Source organism: Pseudorca crassidens, chromosome 14, assembly GCF_039906515.1.
Source record: "Pseudorca crassidens isolate mPseCra1 chromosome 14, mPseCra1.hap1, whole genome shotgun sequence".
Taxonomy (NCBI): Eukaryota; Metazoa; Chordata; class Mammalia; order Artiodactyla; family Delphinidae; genus Pseudorca; species Pseudorca crassidens.
The window spans coordinates 2,496,908-2,515,016 of NC_090309.1; the positions used below are offsets into that span (position 1 = coordinate 2,496,908).

Consider the following 18,109-nt stretch of genomic DNA (forward strand, 5'->3'; position numbering starts at 1 on the left):
CTCCCCAGGGTCAGTTTCACCCGGGGCTCCTGTGGGACATGAAGCACCTCAGGTCCAAGGGAGCCCCTGGGCCTCTTCATTCATCATAGTGTTCCCCTCTTTCTATCACGTGGGAGGCTCTCATCTTTTATTATTTTCCTTCTTATATTTTAGCCCAGGGCAACCTGTCTTGCAAGGTTCTTCCTCCTGACATTGTTCCTTCCCCAATGGGGGCTTACCGAAAAAGTGCCGTTTCCTTTTTGCATCTTCTTTCTTCTGTTGTTGTTTCCTGTTGAACGCTTTAAGTGCCCCATCTACCAATTGAGAAGGGTTCATTCCAAATGCATCATCTAATTTTTCCAACTTTCTCCTGATTATCTAAGGCACTTTGCCCCAAAAAGTTCAAATTTACCATTCTAATATTTAAAGGGGCGGGACTAAAGCCAAGCACTTCCTGGTTCCCGGCAGCCTCTGGAGGGGAGGTGTTAATTTCTCTCTCGTGCTGTCATTCACAGGTGGGCCTGCTCAGGAGGTTTTCTGGGAGCTAAACACAGGTATTTTAGCTGAATGCTCATTACCTGGGAGGCAGGGGTCCCAGAGATGGGCCGTTATGGAGAATTTAAGCTTATAGGCAGACTCCCTTTAGTGATTAACTGGTAACAGGATACAGAGGTTCTTCCTGATTACACACCCAGCCTACATAATGACACTAATCAGAAGTGTATTAACACCAAGCCTCTAATAAACAGATTGTGGTCTTTGTACGCAGCGGAGTTCTATAGTCTAAGGAGAACAAATGCTCTCCAACCACATGCAACAGTATGAATGAATGCAACTGTAAACATAATATGCAGTGAAAGAAGCTATGCACAAAAGAATACACCCTGCATGGTGACATTTATATAAAGTGCAAACACAGACAAAAGGAATCCATGGTGTCAGAGGTCAGGAGAGGGTTCCCACTGGGAGCGTGGTGACTGGAAGTGGCAGGAGATAGGATTCTGGGAGCACGGGTAACATTTATTTCTTTCTTTATTTTGCTGTAATAAACAGACTTTTAAAAAAAACACTTCATTGAGTTATGATTGACGTACAAAAATCTATTTGTATTTAACATATAAAACTTGGTGAGTTTGGACATAAGTATGCACCTGTGAAACTATCACCTTGATCACCTACAAAATGTTCCTGCTGCCCTCTTTATTATTATTATTCTTTGTGTGTGTATATATATGATAAGAACACTTAACATGAGACCTACCCTCTTAGCAAATGTTTAACTATACGATACAGTATTACAAACTAGGGGCACTGGGCTGGACAATATATCTCTAGAATATACTCATTTTGTGTAACTGAAACTTTGTACCCTATGATAATACCTCCTCGTCCTCCCCTCCCCCCGGCCCCTGGCAATCACCCTTCTACTCTCTGCTTCTGTAAGTCTGACTTTTTCCGATTCCATGGTCACGCAGTGTCTGTCCTCCTGTGTTCGACTTATTTCACTTAGTATCATGTTCTCCAGGTTCACCCATGCTGTCACATATGGCAGGATCTTCTTCCTTTTTAAGGCTGAATAATATTCAACTAAATGTATGTATATGCGATCATATATTTTTCTTAATCCATTTATTCATCAGTAGACACTTAGGTTGCTTCCATGCCTTGGATATTGTGAATAACGCTGCCGTAAACATGGGAGCAGAGATACCTGAGATCTTAATTTCGATTTTTTGGATACATACCCAGAAGTGGGATTGCTGACTGTATGGTAGCTCTATTTTAAACTTTTTTGAGGACTCGCCATGCTGTTTTCCACAGTGTCTGCACCAATTTATATTCCCACCGGTAGTGCACGAGGGTTCCCTTCCCCGCAAGTCCCCCCTCAGCAGCTCTTGCTATTCTTGTCCTTTTGATCATAGCCATCCTGACAGGTGTGAGGCGATACGTTTCTATGGTTTTGATTTGTGTTTCCCTGGTGATTAGTGATGTCGAGCATCTTTTCATACACCTGTTGGCCATCTGTATGCTCAAGGGCACAGTTCCACACCCTGAGCTTTAAAAAAATCTGGTTATTTGAGGATTTTATGTTGTTGAGTTTTGGGAGTTCCCTATATACGTTGGATATTAACCCTTTGTCAAATATATGGTGTGCAAGTATTTTCTCCCATTCTGTCAGTCGCCTTTCATTTTGTTGATTTTTTTCCCCTTTGCAGCAGCTTTTCAGTTTGTTGTTTCCCACTTGTCCATTTTTGCTTTTGTTGCCTGTGCCTTGGGTGTCGTATCAAAGAAATCATTGCCAAGACTGATGTTGAGGTACTTTCCCCCTACGTTTCTTCTTAGAGTTTTATGGTTTCAGGTCTTACAGTTAAGTTTTTAATCCATTTTGAGTTAATTTTTGTGTCTGGTGTAAGATAAGATTGCAATTTCATTCTTTTTTATGTCGACATGCAGTTTTCCCAACACCATTTATTGAAGAGACTATCTTTTCCCCATCGTGTATTCTTGGTACCTTTGTTCAGATCAGTTGACAAAAGACGTTGAGACCAAAGAGAAATGTAAAGACTCTGAGTAATATTGTTTCGTGATATGGGAGAGAAAAAAGACAATATTTCTTCATTAAAATGTGATTTTTCAATATTTCTCATTATCAGGTTAACGGGCACGTATTATAAGACTCCCGGATACGTCACCCGTGTTGCTAGAAATTCACGTATTCAGATGGGTCATCCACTTTTCTGTGGGCTTTTCTCTTGGGGAAGGTGGCAGCTCTCTCTACATATAGGGTGGCACATTTTGCTTCTTGATCTGGAGGAACATTGGTGCACTCTGGAAAACCTGTGAGCTGCACGCTCCCCCCGAGTGCACATTTCTGTGTGTTCTATTTCACCGAAGAAGTTTGAAAAGCCTGTTGTTGGCACTGAGAATTGAAGGGCGGTAGGGTGACCTCTGCCTTTGCAGCTCTCACACTCCTGCCTCGCGAAGCCCTCTGACCTCACGGACCCAAGAGCCGCCAGGTTACTCCCTGGGGACTCAGTGGGGGCTTGTGGGGACCCAGTGGAGCCCTTTCTTGAATCTCCAGGATGGCAGACCAGCTGTTTCACCTCTTAAAACACTGACCATTGGGCTGCTTCATCCTTGCTTCTGACTGTGGCCCAGAGCCGTACCTGCCTCGCCTCCCCCTGGGGTGATGGAGGACGCTGCCTGGACCTGACCGACCTGGGTTGGGGGCATGCAGGGTCTTCCGTGGAGGGCCCACCTGTGCCATCCCGAGCCTGTCTGCCTACAGGAGACCAAGAATCTGTCCCTCTGCTCGGTGCTCTCAGTCTATGCAAGTGGGGCTCATTCTCCGGCTTTTCTTCTTTCGGGCCTCAAACATCTCAGCCTAACTGGGCAGGGCCAGGGGCAGGCCTGACGGCACAGAAGGGAGAGCTGCTGTCCATCTGGTGAGAATCCGGCCCATGTGAGTTTTGATTAACATCACTCGGAGTGAAAGGAAAGCGGAGCTTGCTGGCAGGTTTCATCTGGACACCGTCGGTTTTGCTAGGGAGGATGGCGGCTGCCTTGGGGACCTGTGTGGGTTCCTCCTGATCCCTCGGAGGCCGGAGGCCCTCCCTGCTGTTTCCCTGCATCCTCCCACCCTCTCCCACCCACCTGTCATAGCAGCCGCTCAAGGGCACATTTCCATACCTGAGCTTTGCCGGGTGATGCTCCGAAGGGCTGGGGCCTTGCATAACCGGCCATATTCAGAAGGCGTCCCCCCGGCTGGGAAGGGGTGGCAGCAGAGACGAGCCTTGCTCTGCTTTGTAGCCTAAGGGCAGATTGTCTGAAGTCCTCACTCTTTGGGAGGACGCAGCTTAAGTCATTTGGAGCAAATTTTTCCAGGTGATGTGAAAGCAGCATTTATTGGAGCTGCGAGTGGAAGCAAAGGGCAGGGCTCTCACGGGACAGGAGGCGTCTGTCAGCGCGGTGGAGAGTGAAGTCAGGAGCTCTGCCATGGCTTCCAAGTCTAACATCCCCTGTTTGTAGCCTCTGTTTCTAAATAAGGGAAAATATGACCAAAAGTTCCAGAGGACAAGCCATCCTTCCCTCATCCAGTTCTCTGAGGACTGTCCACGTAGAGGAAAAATTAAAAGTGAATAAAGGAAGCCGAAAATGTTTAAAGGTAGAGTTGACAATTCTAAAACCTAAGGAATTGTTTTAAGAGATGAGTTCAAAGTAAGTAGGAGCTGACAGGCAGAGAAGCTGCAGAGCACTGAGACCACTGAGTGAGTGCAGGTTCCCAAGGACGCCAGAAGCATGAAGAGGTCAGGTGCAGGAGAGCCGGTGCAGGGCTATTGGTGGCTCCATGAGTCTGTCAGGATCTGCTCTGTCATGCCCAGGCCTGTCCCATCCTCCTGGTCCAGGAGGGAGTGAAGCTTGAGCCACTTCAGCCGACATCTAGGAAGAGAGAACTCTGACTTCAAGGAAAGCGATTTCCTGCGAGTGCCTTGGGCGGGTCTGATTGCATCTCGTTACCTAGAACATCCGTATGTGACCTCTGTAGCTGCAGGATAAGCTGGAATGCCTTTGGGTTGGGCAGGAATGTGGATTCTGTTATTTTGAGAGAAGGGAAGAACGGCTATTTCTGTCTGCCTCTACAGAGGGTCATATATAAAACTCGGGTACACAAAACAGGTAAGAGAGGTGATGATTCGCTCTCCACGTGACATTTTGTTTTCCCTCCATAGCAAAAGCCGTGCCCCTCAGCTCAGCATCTGAGAACCTTCCTGACAGTCCCTCCTCCTACCCTTCCACACTCACCTCCCAGTCACACCCCAGGCAGCCCTGCGCTCCTGCTACTCTGCTCTCTTCATCCCAGCCTGAGGCTCAGTTCATACATGAGGGGCCGTGCTAAAACCACTGTGTTAAACTAAGTGGGCAAAGCAAGAGCAACCTCCGGAAGGGAAGCTCGTGCGCACACACACAGGCACAGACACACACAGGCACAGACACACATGCACACACGAGCCAATGACTCCCCCAGCAAGGAGAGTCCCCTGTGCACAGATGAGAAACGGGATGAAGAGCCAGCGGGCTGGAAGCACAGCCTGTGGGATCTGTGGGATCTGACGCCATCTCCAGGGAGACAGGGTCAGAATTGAGTCGAATTGGATGACACCCAGCTGGGGTCACAGAGAATGGCTGGGTGTGGGGAAAAAAAGCCCATGTTGGAACGGGGTGCAGAATCCTTAGCCCCCAAAGGAGTTATTTGGTTTATCGACACTGGCTGAACCCTCCAGCCTGACAGCAGTTCTAGGCGACTGAAGAGCCACGTCTGGGAGAAGCGACCAGGCGCCAGCAGGTCCCACAGGCTTGCTCCGTGTCCCTCTGGACCGCAGCCAGCGGGCGGGTTTCTGGGTGGAGAGCGATGCAGCGGGGACACAGTAGGGCCGCCACCAGCACACGTGTCACCAGGAAGGCAGGTGCGCAGAATTCTGCACGGCTGAATGAGGGTGGGTTTTTCACTCTGCCCTTAGCTGAGCTGAGCTCTGGCCTCTTAGTGTAGAGCTGGGGCAGAGGAGAAACATTGGAACTTAGCAAAATGTTTCAAACAATGGTCTTTAAAACTTTCCTTATTTGCTTCCATTAAACTGGACCTTACTATTTATGTGAGACCTGGATGTAAGTACATTGCTTTCTGTCAGCTGTTAACCGTATGAAATGATTCAGAGTCAACTCAGAGTTGAATAAAAGCTAATATTCTAAGTACCATTTAATATCTTAGTTATATGAAAATTTTTCAATAAAATATGAGATCCGGCGGGGAGGAAAGCCTAGGCCTGCTTGAGGTGACATGAAAAACCGGCTTTTACTAGCGCAGCAGGCGTGTTACACACAGCGTCATCGAATGCTGTGTCTTCAGGGTGCACGTGTGACCCAGGACTTCATTAAAGTATGTTAACCGCACAGTATGAAAGGGCATTCTCAAGTCAACAGGCCTGCATCCTTCAAATTTCCACAGTCCAGTGAGGGGTCCCAGAGCTACACTAAACAGGTCATGGGAATTAGAAAAGATTTGCTTACTTAAAGGACATAAGGTGAGATTTATATGTTGTTCTTGTGGTCATTCCCTAAATATAGTGAACCCCTATCTTAAGAGAAATTATCTAAAACTTGGAAATAAGGAGTGGGGCACAGCTTGTTCTGTCAGTGTCACACTGTGGCATTAACAGGCCTGCCCAAGGGGTGTTTAGATCTCTAGGAGAATATACCTGTTCCACATTGCTGGTCACTGGTTAGAGCCCAGGCTGTGCAGTCACCGGTCGATTTCTACCCCCTGGAGAAGCTGTGGTTCTCTCGTCCTGTAGAACATTAAACCACTGTTTACAGATAGAATCGACAATCTCATTCTTCATTCTGTTTTTCAAGATGCCTACAACTACCCCATTCCTTCATCTGCTTTCTGAATCACCATTATTATTATATGTGTTCCCTTATTAATAATCTAATAGGTGTTTGACGTATTTATTCAAGCTTAGGATGACACCATAGTTTTGACTTGTTGGAAGTTATACTCTGAGCTGTGAAAGGTACGCAGGAATATCAATGCCAACTCCTGCCCTGTCCACAGGGGAAGCACAGGAAATCCACAGAGTAATGATTTAGAGCCAGAAAGTTAGGGGATCTTTAAGAAAGCAGGGGTGTCTGCAAGAGCCTGGAAGTGGGTAAGGCGTGGGCCATGACCTCCCTGTGCTTCGGGAAATTTAATTTCATTCCCTCTTACTTTTACCTCTTTGTCTTTACTTTCCTTCACTTTTGAAAACTCCAGACCCTCTCCTCCTTCCTCATGCTCACCTTTCCTCTTCTGCTCCCATCTCCCTTTGCCCCCAACCCCTTCCTTTGGAAGAACCATCCTTAGAGGAATCGGGCAGTGTTGCCTCCCTCCCATAGACCCGGAGCTGAGCTCGGCTTTCAGACAAATTGCCAGTTTTGTGCAGTGGGTTGGAGCTCATTTTAAGACAAAAAGCCTTGAGGTAACAGAGGATGAACACAGAGGCCACGGAACTGGGCAATCTACATTTATTTAAAACGGTTTCATGGGGACTTCCCTGGTGGCACAGTGGTTAAGAATCCGCCTGCCAATGCAGGGACATGGGTTCAAGCCCTGGTCCGGGAAGATCCCACATGCCGCGGAGCAACTAAGCCCGTGCGCCACAACTACTGAGCCTGCGCTCCAGAGCCTGCGAGCCACAACTACTGAGCCCACGTGCCACAACTACTGGAGCCCGCATGCCTAGAGCCCGTGCTCCGCAATGAGAGAAGCCACCGCAACGAGAAGCCCCCGCTCATCGCAACTAGAGAAAGCCCATGCGCAGCAACGAAGACCCAACACAGCCAAAAACAAAATAAATAAATAAAACAGTTTCATGGAGTTGGCTGTTGCCTTTAATAGGCAATTTAAAACAATATCGACATTTATGTGGCGTTTATACAGCTGGGACTAATACTGCCACCCCCTCCATCCTGAGGCACTAAGGATTATAAAGACACCGGTGGTCTGATCCTTCGGGGGAGCAGAGCAAATTTCTCCCTGGAGCTGAAATCACTCTTCCAGGGAAGAGGGGGGCCGTTGGCTGCCCGGAAAGAGGAGCTGTGCTCAGTGGTCCCAGCAGCCCTCCAGGAGAGCGCGATCCCCTGACGACGCTGGCCGCCAAGCCATTCAGGCTCCTCCCTCATCCCTCCGGTCAGCCAGGATCCCGATCGATCCATCAGTCGAGGCACAGAGGCCGAGACTGCTCTCCTCAGCGGTTTATCCAATCCCGTCTTAGCTGGGCCAAAAGGAAGGAGCGAAGATGATTACTTTCCTCTTACAGACCCAAGCCATCTTGCTAACTGAGTGGATCCAGAAACAAACGACAGCAACGCAGGAACTAGGACCCCAGCCTCAGCCCGGCTCACACTCCACACACGCGGCAACTCCTGGGCCCGGAACAGAGGCTGCAGGCTCCCCTGGGTCCCCACGTGCGGATCTGGACAAGAGGCTTTCACTAGACAACTCTACTTTCCCGTGGAAGAAACAGTGGTACTTTCCCACTTGGAAACGACTTTTGTTAAAATTTCTTTTCATAGAGAGACTGAAAGCCCAACTGTGTTCAAAAATGGCTCAGCAGAGGGGGCTGTGATGTAAACAACGTCTTCCTCTCAAGTTGACAGAGGCTCATTATCTCCAAATCGCTTCCAGCATCACCGAGATCAGCCTGTGTTGATTCTGAATGATGTCACCTCCAAGGTTACAAGACACCCGACTGCCTCTGATCTGCAGATCCCTGGGAGCCTCTGATCAGCGAACACCAGCTCCTGACCTACTTGGAATCTGCACCAGTGGAAACTGTGGAGTCTTGTAGAATCAGGGACGGATTATAGGAGTACCAGGCAATGCTGCAGGCGAGGGACTTGCACTGTCACTGACCCCAGGGCAAGGGACCCAGTCTTTTGTCTGAGAAAAAGACTGCCAAGGAACCATGGGGCGGTCGAAGAGGCCTTTGGATGGTTGAAGACTCAAAATGAGGCTAATTGTAGAGAAAAAGCAAGGAAACAAAAAAGGGAGGGAGAAACTTCAGGAGAGGGGGTCAGAAGCGGAGGGCTGGGTTGCAAACAGGATCAGACATCAGAAGACGGGCCGCCAGAGGCAAAGGCTGGTCCTCTGGGCTGCAAACCAGCTGCCTATCTGGCCTGAGATCGTTTCTTTGTTGATGAGACTAGAACGTCAGAAGGCTCGGGATCACAACAGTACTGGGGTTCTGTGCTTCCCTCCAGACCAGAATCGTCCCGCCTCCCATCTGCTGCCTACAGCAATCCCCGTGTTTCTAGCGACAGCTGCTCATAGCCTTCTCTCCTTTCTAAAACGTGAGCAGCAGGGAGCACACCCCTGACGCTTTGTTGAGCCTGCCTTTCCGTTCAACTACCAGGATTGCATACTGAGAAGTGCCTATGTTGTATGCAAACACCACGCTGTTTCGTATAAGGGACTGGAGCATCCGCAGATACTGAGGGACGATAGTGTATCCTGAACCTGTTTTCAGGTTGCTCCTTGCAAATCCTCTCGGCACCCCAAACGTTTGGTTCCCCCCCCCTTTTTTTTTTAATCTATGTTTGGCTGCGTTGGGTCTTCATTGCTGCGCACGGGCTTTCTCTAGTTGCAGCGAGTGAGGGCTACTCTCCGTTGCAGTGCACGGGCTTCTCATTGCGGTGGCTTCTCTTGTTGTGGAGCATGGGCTCCAGGCACGTGGGCTTCAGGAGTTGTGGCTCGTGAGCTCTAGAGTGCAGTCTCAGTAGTTGTGGCACGTGGGCTCCGTAGTTGTGGCTCGCGGGCTCTAGAGCTCAGGCTCAGTAGTTGTGGTGCATGGGCTTGGTTGCTCTGCGGCATGTGGGATCTCCCCGGGCCAGGGCTTGAACCCGTGTCCCCTGCGTTGGCGGGCAGATTCTTAACCACTGCGCCACCAGGGAAGTCCCTGGTTTCCCCTTGAAAGCCTTCCCTGGGCCCGGGTAACTGTGTGTTCAGTTTCTGAATGCCAAGCCCTTGCATCATTTCAGCGTCCGCACAGGCTTGGGCAGGATAGCACAAGTGTTCCCACTCCCTCTGTTAAGCTGTCCATCCAGGAACTGAGGCTCTCCCCGCCGCCCAGCGCTCGCCCGTCCATGGAGCGGAGATGGTCCTGACAGAGCCGCACAGAGGCCGCTGCCAGCAGCTCGGAAGGAGGAGGTGGGTGCGCCCTCCTGCTCAGAGTCAACCGTTCACATCTTTTTCCCAACAGGCGAGAAAGTCCAGGCTCACTCGATATCTTGGCACCGAACCTAACAGATATTCTTCCTTCCTTTTTCTCAAGAAAGAGATTCCTAAGCGATCGTCCGTCTCCGTGAAGCAAGTACTGATCAGCATGGCTTTAGTGTTGCCCTTCCTTTTCCAAAAACGCGTCATCATTTATTGATGGGGGCAGGCAGGTCAGGGTCGAGGGGAGACGACGAAGAGCAGGTTAATTGTGAAGCCCAAAGTGATGGCGCGAGAGGAAAGGAAATGGGTCTTGATGTCTCCATCTGCAAGGGGACCTCACGCTGCAGGAAAGGAGTCCTGCTGCCTTCGGGGCAGGACTGCTGCTGACCTTGCAGTAAAGCTTGGAAGGACCACACCCGACTCACTTGACCAATGAGGACAGAGTCCTGGTTCTTGGGGCTGACCCCTTGCTTTGTGGAGGATGCCACCGAGGACCAGAGAGGTCAAGTGCCTCACCCAACATCACACAGAGCCTCTGTCACCCAGAATTCCGTTTTTGTTCCCCTCCCTCACAACTATTTTTAGCCAATTATGCCTATGTTGCTTATTTGGCAATGTTTTCATGAGTCTAAAATTTTTGATTTCGGAGCTAATTGTATTGTTTGAAAGAAAATTGGTTGAACATCAAGGTTTTCTAACCACTACACAGATAACTTTTGATTTCATCGTGTGTTATTTTTAAATGTTTAAAATTCATTTAAAAACATTTTTCTTATTTCTTATACATTTAGAAATTTTAGATACTTAAAAAATTATGGTAAGATATACATAATATACAGAAGACGAAATTTAGCATTTTAATTACTTTATGTGTCTAGTTCAGGCAGAGGTGCCAGACAGCAAACAGAAACATCCAGGCACCCTGAGGCCTGGGCTCAGAATCGGCACCGCATCCCTTCTGTTCCAAGTCACTGGCCAAAGCGAGTCACGTGGCCAAAGTTTAGGGAGGGAGATGTGTTCTTCCTCTTGGGGAAAAACCATAAGTTCACACAGCAAAGATGCAGGTACGGGGGGTGCTGAAGAACTGGGGTCAGTAATGCACCCTCCAAATCCAGCTGTGGGAAAATAACCGAGAACAACCCATCCTCTCCGGAGAGGCAGTGGCAACCTGGCGGCATCCAGATGTGCTCCTTCAGCACTGGACTGAGGACCCCAGCAGGACACAGCCAGAACCTGGGGGGGAGGGTGGGAGAGAAAGAGCCACACACCTGCCCCTCCCAGGGCGCTACCTGGGGTCCCCAGCATGGCAACAGCCGAGAGAACGAGGCATTTGCCTTCCCCACTCGGGTGGAAATGGTCCCTTTGCCTCAGATTCTCTTCACAGAATCTCAACCTCAGAATTTCATTAAATGGCAAAAACAGTCTTCTGACTATTTTGCTAGAGTAAACCCTGCTCTTTCCTACAAGAGAAAAAAGAAAAGGTTTACCTTCCACCTTGCGCGCAATCCCTCTGGGACACAAGGACCGTTGGCATCAGAGGCTGTTGTGATGGCTTTGCTCTCCAGCAGCTGGAGGTGAGCACCTGGGATGAGCTCAAAAGCAAACAGCTCAGCCCCTTCTGCTGCTGCTCGGGATCCAGGTGTAGGGCCAGGTAATTAGAGCGACGTGCCTGTGGCTCGTCTCACTGTGGCCAGGCGGGACACACGGGAACAGAGTCCCAGCCAGGCTGGGCTCCTTTCAGATGCCAAGTTCTCATGAACATTCCGGCCATATCGTGGTCCACATCAGGGATGCAGCCATGGGAGGGCTGGGAGGCCCCAGGTCCCCCGCTGTCCGGGTCTGGTCACAACAGGGAGTGTCAGAGACACAGGAGGGAGGAGACGCCGGGGGCTCCCCTGCACAGCTGCTCACTTTGGAAGGGCCCGGCCGTGGGCACTCCTCCATCCTGAAATCTCTCCCCAGAGCTCTTCCTCAGTCATAAGGATCTGAATGACCCCTTTTACTGAGACCATGTCTTGGGGAGGCAGGGCTCTGGGAAGCAGAGTTTATGCAAAAAAGATGATCGAGGTTGGAGGTGACATGATGAAAATGGACATCAGGGAGAACAGGAGAGAGACCTCTCTGTGGATGGGTCTAGACATGGTTAGAGAGACAATAAAACTAAGTGTATTTGTATTGTTAGTCCGTGGTGGACATGACAGACTTTTTTCCATTTTACCAAAGTGCATTACTGAGGACGGACAGATGTTGACAAATCTGCCCACCAAACTCTTTTTTTTTAGTTATTTATTTAATTTATTTATTTTTGGCTGCATTGGGTCTTCATTGCTGCGCGTGGACTTTCTCTAGTTGCGGCGAGCGGGGGCTACTCTTGGTTGTGGTGCGCGGGCTTCTGATTGCGGTCGCTTCTCTTGCTGCGGAGCATGGGCTCTAGGCGCATGGGCTTCAGTAGTTGTGGCATGTGGGCTCAGCAGTTGTGGCTTGCGGGCTCTAGAGCGCAGGCTCAGTAGTTGTGGCGCACGGGCTTAGTTGTTCCGCGGCATATGGGATCTTCCCGGACCAGGGCTCGAACTCGTGTCCCCTGAGTTGGCAGGTGGATTCTCAACCACTGCACCACCAGGGAAGTCCCTCCGCCAATGCTTAAAATACAAAAGCTAACCCAGACCCACAGCATTTCTGTTTGTCCCTAAGTGTCCCTCCAAGGACTTCCTCACAGCCCTCCCCCGCGTCATGGCCGTATTTCCCTCCCCATCGGCTCTGGGCTTCCTTCCTTCTGGAACAAGGTGGACCATAAGCCCTTCGAGGGCAGGTGTCCCCCCGCCACCGCTCTCGCTGGAGCGTCCCGGGCTCTGACTTGAGTCTGGCGCGTGGAGGGTGTTCAGGCACCGTCTTGGCATGGATACAGCCTTGTGACACAGCCAGGACAGAACAAGCCTGCAGGGACGGGAGCTCCTAGTGGGGGCAGCCTTAGACGCTTCTCCGGCCTCTCTCAACTTTAGCGATGGAGGTTGTGGTGACGGCAACTTGACGTAGGTGTTCTTTGCTCAGAGAGGAAACCCATGCACGACTCAGCTCAGTTTATGCAACATTCCCTCTATTTGGGGCCCTGCCGACCGCATCCTCCTGGGATCCTTTCGTACACTCTCTCCCAGGTTTGCAGGATCGGGTAGTGGGGGCCGTCGGCTCCACCAGATTCAGACCCAGTTCTGGCAAGAACTCCTCGTGGGCGGCGCTTGTCTTTCCTGGTGCATCTCAGGAAGAGGCGGGCCTGCTGGGGGCCTGCTCAGAGGTCAGTCTGCCATTTGCTGTCACTGTAACTTCCCACCCAGAAAGGGTGAGATGGGGTGACCTGTAAACTCCCACCAGAGTCTGCTTACATCCACTGAACACACTGGAGCAATAAGAACACGCTCTGACCTGGGCAGTGGCCACACTGGTGGGGGCCGCCCTTCACAAGAGCTCAGCCTGGGCCCTCGCATTCAGGAGGCCCTCGATAATAGTGGCTGTTTCTACTTTATAGGTGAGAAATCCAGGGCTCGGAGAGTTAAAAGACTTGCCCAAAGTTCCCAGTCAGTGGGTGGCAGAACTGGGAAAAAAAACCCAGCTCACTTTGATCTAGAAAGTTTGCTCTGACTCCCTGACCCCACTGCCTCAGCGGAGACACGGCTGCGTGGCAGAGGTATCGAAAGCCAGACTGAGCCCCCAAGGGACTCTCCCCTGTGGGGAATGGGGAGCTCTGGATAGCCGGGTAGGAAGCCACCAGAGACGTGGTAACTTAGAAGCCCATCTGGTGGCACAGAGGAGGGGGATTTCTGTGAACAGACAGACGCCAGGGGCAAGGAGACCAGCTAAGATTCTATTTTAATAGGAAAGGGTGATGGTCCGGGAGAACGCCAAGCTTCTGTCCGGTCCCTGGAAGATAGTGGTAACATTGGGGGAGGGGACCCTGGATCCCAGGGTCTGAGGATCATAAAACTGGGAATCACCTTCTTCTCAGCCACGCTGCTCATTAGCTGGGCCACCCAGGCTTGAAGACGTCTAGGCAGGTCTTATTCCTAAGGGTAACCCAACAAGGGAAAGAAGAGGGTGAGATACAGTAACAGGAGGATGAAGTTGGGCTGTAAGTGGAAAGGAGTGTGTGTGTGTCTGTGTGTGTGTACGTGTGAGTGCGTGCTGGGTAGAGGTGTATGAGTGTATGGGAGTGTGTGTACGTGTGTGTGTGCATGTGAGTGTGTGCTGGGTAGAGGTGTGGGAGTGTGTGTACGTGTGCATGTGAGTGTGTGCTGGGTAGAGGTGTATGAGTGTATGTGAGTGTGTGCACGTGTGTGTGTGCATGTGCTGGGTAGAGGTGTATAAGTGTATGTGTGTGTGTACGCATGTGTGTGTACGTGTGCATGTGAGTGTGTGCTGGGTAGAGGTGTGGGAGTGTGTGAGTGAGTGTGTGTGTGTCCACGTGTGTACGTTGGATGGGGCGTCTGAGCAGAAGACCGACTTCAAGCAGCAGGTACACAGTTGCATCTGGCAGTGAACATCGCAGGCACATCCCTTCCGTGAAGCTACCTTGGTAGATGTGCCCTGTGGTCGGGCCCCTGCTCTGAACACTGGACCTTCCGACCTACGAGAAAAAGGAAGTCCCGGCATCTGCTGTTGTCGCAGGGATGTACCCTACACGCAGCCACACACTTCGTGCCCCAGACGGCTCGTGCTTTGAGGCCACGAGGACGGTGGGGCCGTGTCTCTGCCTCGACTCTGTCGTCCTGGTGGGCACATGGCATGGTGGGGTGAGGCATAGGCTGGAGGGGAGCTGGTGAGGCCATTTCAGAAAAGACGGGAAACGGATGGTCAAAATACTGGCTGGAGCCCTCAACAAAGGCAAGAGAAGCCTTAGGTGTAATTTTGAAAGCTTTGACAAATGCAAATTAAATCTTCAAGAGGTCGGCTACATGTTTTGGGCAGAGGGAGAAAAGAAAATTTTTTTCAAGTACAAGAAACTGGTTGAGAGGAGCAGATGCGTTACCAAGAGTAGCACTTAGTCACTTAGCCATCATTTCCTGGGAACTCCTAAAGCCTCTGCTTCTAGGTTAGAGAGGTAGCAGATGACCTCAGGAGGAAAATCTGATCCAGGCTAGATTCAATCTAAGTCGATTCCAATAACTCCAAGACCCAGGGGCATTTTAAACACCACACCTGCGTCACTAACTACTTAAACAACTTGCTGACTTCCTGTCATTTTTGAGTGGCTTTTGTAGCGTCTCACATTTCTGACGCAGCCATATTTTAAGTAAAATATTATTATTTTTAAGGTATTCTGTCCTTTCTCATCATCTTAAAAAGATCTTTATTATTTTCCTCCAGGCTGATTTCGTTTCTCTAAGGTCATCAGAGGAAACGCTCTGGTTTCTGAAAGCTTGCCTTGGAAAGCCAGCGCATGGTGGAGACCCAGTGTCCAGATGCGAGACTCACACAGCCGGGCAGCAGGAGGGCCAGATGCCCGCGCAGGCTCTCTGCTCTGACCCTGTGCCTCAGGGCGCCCTGCACCCTGATGTCCGCGTGAGGCGGGACGGGCTGCCCCAATGCCCGGCCAGCACCCAGGGAGGTTCTTGAGTCTGATGACACCCAGGACCTCCGCTTTCCTGAAAGGCAGAGACATGCTTCCAGCTGGGGGCCTCCGAGGTGAAGCAGGGGCCTGGTGGGGATCCTAAGCAGGGTGTTGATTACTTTGTACAACAGATGAAACAACTTGAAAACGATCCTGGAATGTCTTATTTTCCCTTAGGTCCTTCCTACGGGTCCATCGCTCCTGAATTTCTCTAGAATTGTTGAAGTGGACGGATCCGTGAGCACATCTCACCTTGTAGACGGGCCCAACGGGTGTGGATGGAGAGACAGGGCTACCCTGTGTCCACCCCCCTGCCCCTCGCTCGCCCCACATCTGCGCCCAAACCCAAGGACGAGCCACGGCCTGGAATCTCTACGTCCTGCATCGTCCACCACTTGGGGTGACGGAGAGTCCAGCTGTCCTATGAGCGTCACAGGGGCTGGTGGCTTCTGTCGCTGGGCTGTGCCCTCCACATCCCTGTAGGCAGGTGTGACCCCTGACTTCCCCTCCTGGAGTGTAAGCCCCAGAGGGGCTGGCACTGCCCACGGTGCACCCTGAGTTGCAGCACTTGGCCTGACCAGGGCAGTCATCAGTTAACCTTCTAGAATAATGAACAAATGACCATCCCTCCCAGCGTTTCTGCTCCTTCCAGGCATCTTTCCTAATCTCCTTAGCACGTCTCCAAGTCCGGGGGATAAAGAATGGCTTTGGTGTTATTTCCATGGTCACCAAGTAATCCTGTCTGTCCTTCTGCTTCTGACTGTGTCACCTCCCTCTTCAGTGTGAGGACAAGACACCCCTGGCAGCTCCAGAATATGAGCCCCTCAGATTCCCTGAGGCTGGGTCCAGTCAGAGCCAGCACCTCAGGGCTCCCTAATTTCCTTCTGAACAAATCGGGGTGCGGAGAAACCCTTCCTCTTCTTCTGCAGCTTCTTCAGCCTTGTGCACTGGCCCCTGGCCGCAGGCGGGCTGGTCACCCACGGGATCTTGTACTGACTGCTCTGGGTGTTTCTATTCTGTCTTCCAAAACCCAGAGCCTCGTTTGTGCAGTTTCTTTAAGGGTCCCTGACCTTGGCCTTGCTTTCCAGTGACATTCCCATGGAACTTGAGAGATGGACGCTTTCAGAGCACACGCTCCCTTGGTGACATCAGCGGACTGCCTGGGTCTGCGGGAACGTCAGGGCCACGGCCGGCACAGCAGCGCCAGCTCCAGGGCAGCAGGAAGGAGGGCGGGGGGCGGACGCGGCCTGCTTGGCGGCGTGTGCTGTTTCCTTTCTGCTCCTTCCGAAGGGGAAGAGCCGAGACCCGCTTTCTTGGCCACATGCTCTCCAAGGATGTAGAGTCAGGGGAGAGAAGGGAGGTGATGCTCTGGGATGAGGTCTAGAGGATGCACGTGCTGGTCCAGCCCCCTCGTGGGGGGCAGTCACGGGCCTCCCCTCCCTGCAGACAGCAGGTGGTGGGGTCTCTCGTTGGCGCCTCCCCTCCACCCAGCAAGGCTCTGTCCTCAGAGACAAGAGCCTCTGTGACTCCTTGAGGTGGGAGCAGGGAGCAGGCCCTGAAGAAGCCTTGCTCCCCCAGAGGTTTCCCGGGACTCAGCCCGTGGATCCGGGCCTCGACCTGACCCGGCAGAGTCAGCGCTCACTGAAGTGGGGGAAACTCCCCAAAACCACACTGTCAGAAGACAGGAAGTCACAAAACGCTGGATACTGTGTTTAAAAAACCAGACTCTGCACGGAAATAACTACCTTTCATATAGAAAGTACGAGCGTTTGATAAGCAGATAAGGCAGATGGGGGAGGGTGGAGGTCCTCGGCTGCCACCCCCCCCAGCCCCCCTCCTGTCACCACTCACCAGGCGGGGCTGCCCCCAAAAGGCACGGAGCCCCCTTCCAGGGTCCAGTCACGACTTGGTTCATCGAAGACCACTTGTGCCGAGATAAAATGTTTTCAGCCCTTCATTTTAGACTTTTCACCCAACCATCTTTTTAAGCCTGTCAAAAGGTAGCCGTGTCACTGGGTTTCCCTGTATCTCCCTTTCCGCAGCCTCCTTTGGAGAGACTTGAAAAAAACAACAAAAGTAAGAGAAAAGTGGCCAACGAGGCCGGATGTGAGCTGGAGGGGGCTGGCGGGTCCTGGGGCAGGGCTGGACCGGACTCCTGAGGGGAATGGGGAGCCGCTGCATGAGCTGCGAACGTTCTTGCCGCTTTAAAGCCCCTGGACAGCGTGGCAGATCCTGGCGCCCCGTTGGGACCCGGGTCACGCAGCACGTCGAGGTCGGGCCTGCAGGAGCTCAGAACGGCCGGCACCCGGCTGGGCCTCTTTGGCTGCTCAGGCGTCTGGCCTTGTGAAGGGAACGCCTTCAAGTCCATCGCGTGGTACCTTCATTCCGGAACCGCAGAGCAGGAAGGGCTTGTTGGAGGTCTTGGGGCCAGGACCTCTGCTGCCCAGGTCCTGGATCGCTGGGTCGCCGCCATCCCCGCACTGCCCCGAAGTGACCTCTTCCCAGCGTTAGCATGTTTCTCTCCAGACAGCCCTGGAAGGCTGGGGCCTCATGCTGCAAAAAGGAAAACCAGAACGTAAACTGATCAGCAACTTGGTCTTGTAGGATCCTGGGGGAGGGCGCATCTCGGTAAACGTGGCAGAAACCGGTGGGTGGGGAACGGGGAGTGTGGCTGGGTGGCTCCTTGCCCTGCTGGCAGGCCTGCATCCCCCGGAGGCAGACAGCAAGGCAGAAATTCAGGGGATGGGGGTAGGTACTGAGCAGCCCACCCCAGACCC

At 51.7% G+C, this 18,109-nt stretch overlaps 1 long non-coding RNA gene across 1 annotated transcript; it reads right to left on the minus strand.

Annotated features, from left to right (window-relative positions):
• Window positions 1–770: 770 nt before the first annotated feature.
• Window positions 771–17,486, minus strand: LOC137205830 (uncharacterized). Its single transcript, XR_010934303.1, has 3 exons — window positions 11,221–17,486; window positions 6,234–6,323; window positions 771–5,529 (listed from the first exon to the last, which is right to left on the minus strand). It is a non-coding gene; the product is annotated as an uncharacterized lncRNA (long non-coding RNA).
• Between the last annotated feature and the right edge of the window lie 623 nt (window positions 17,487–18,109).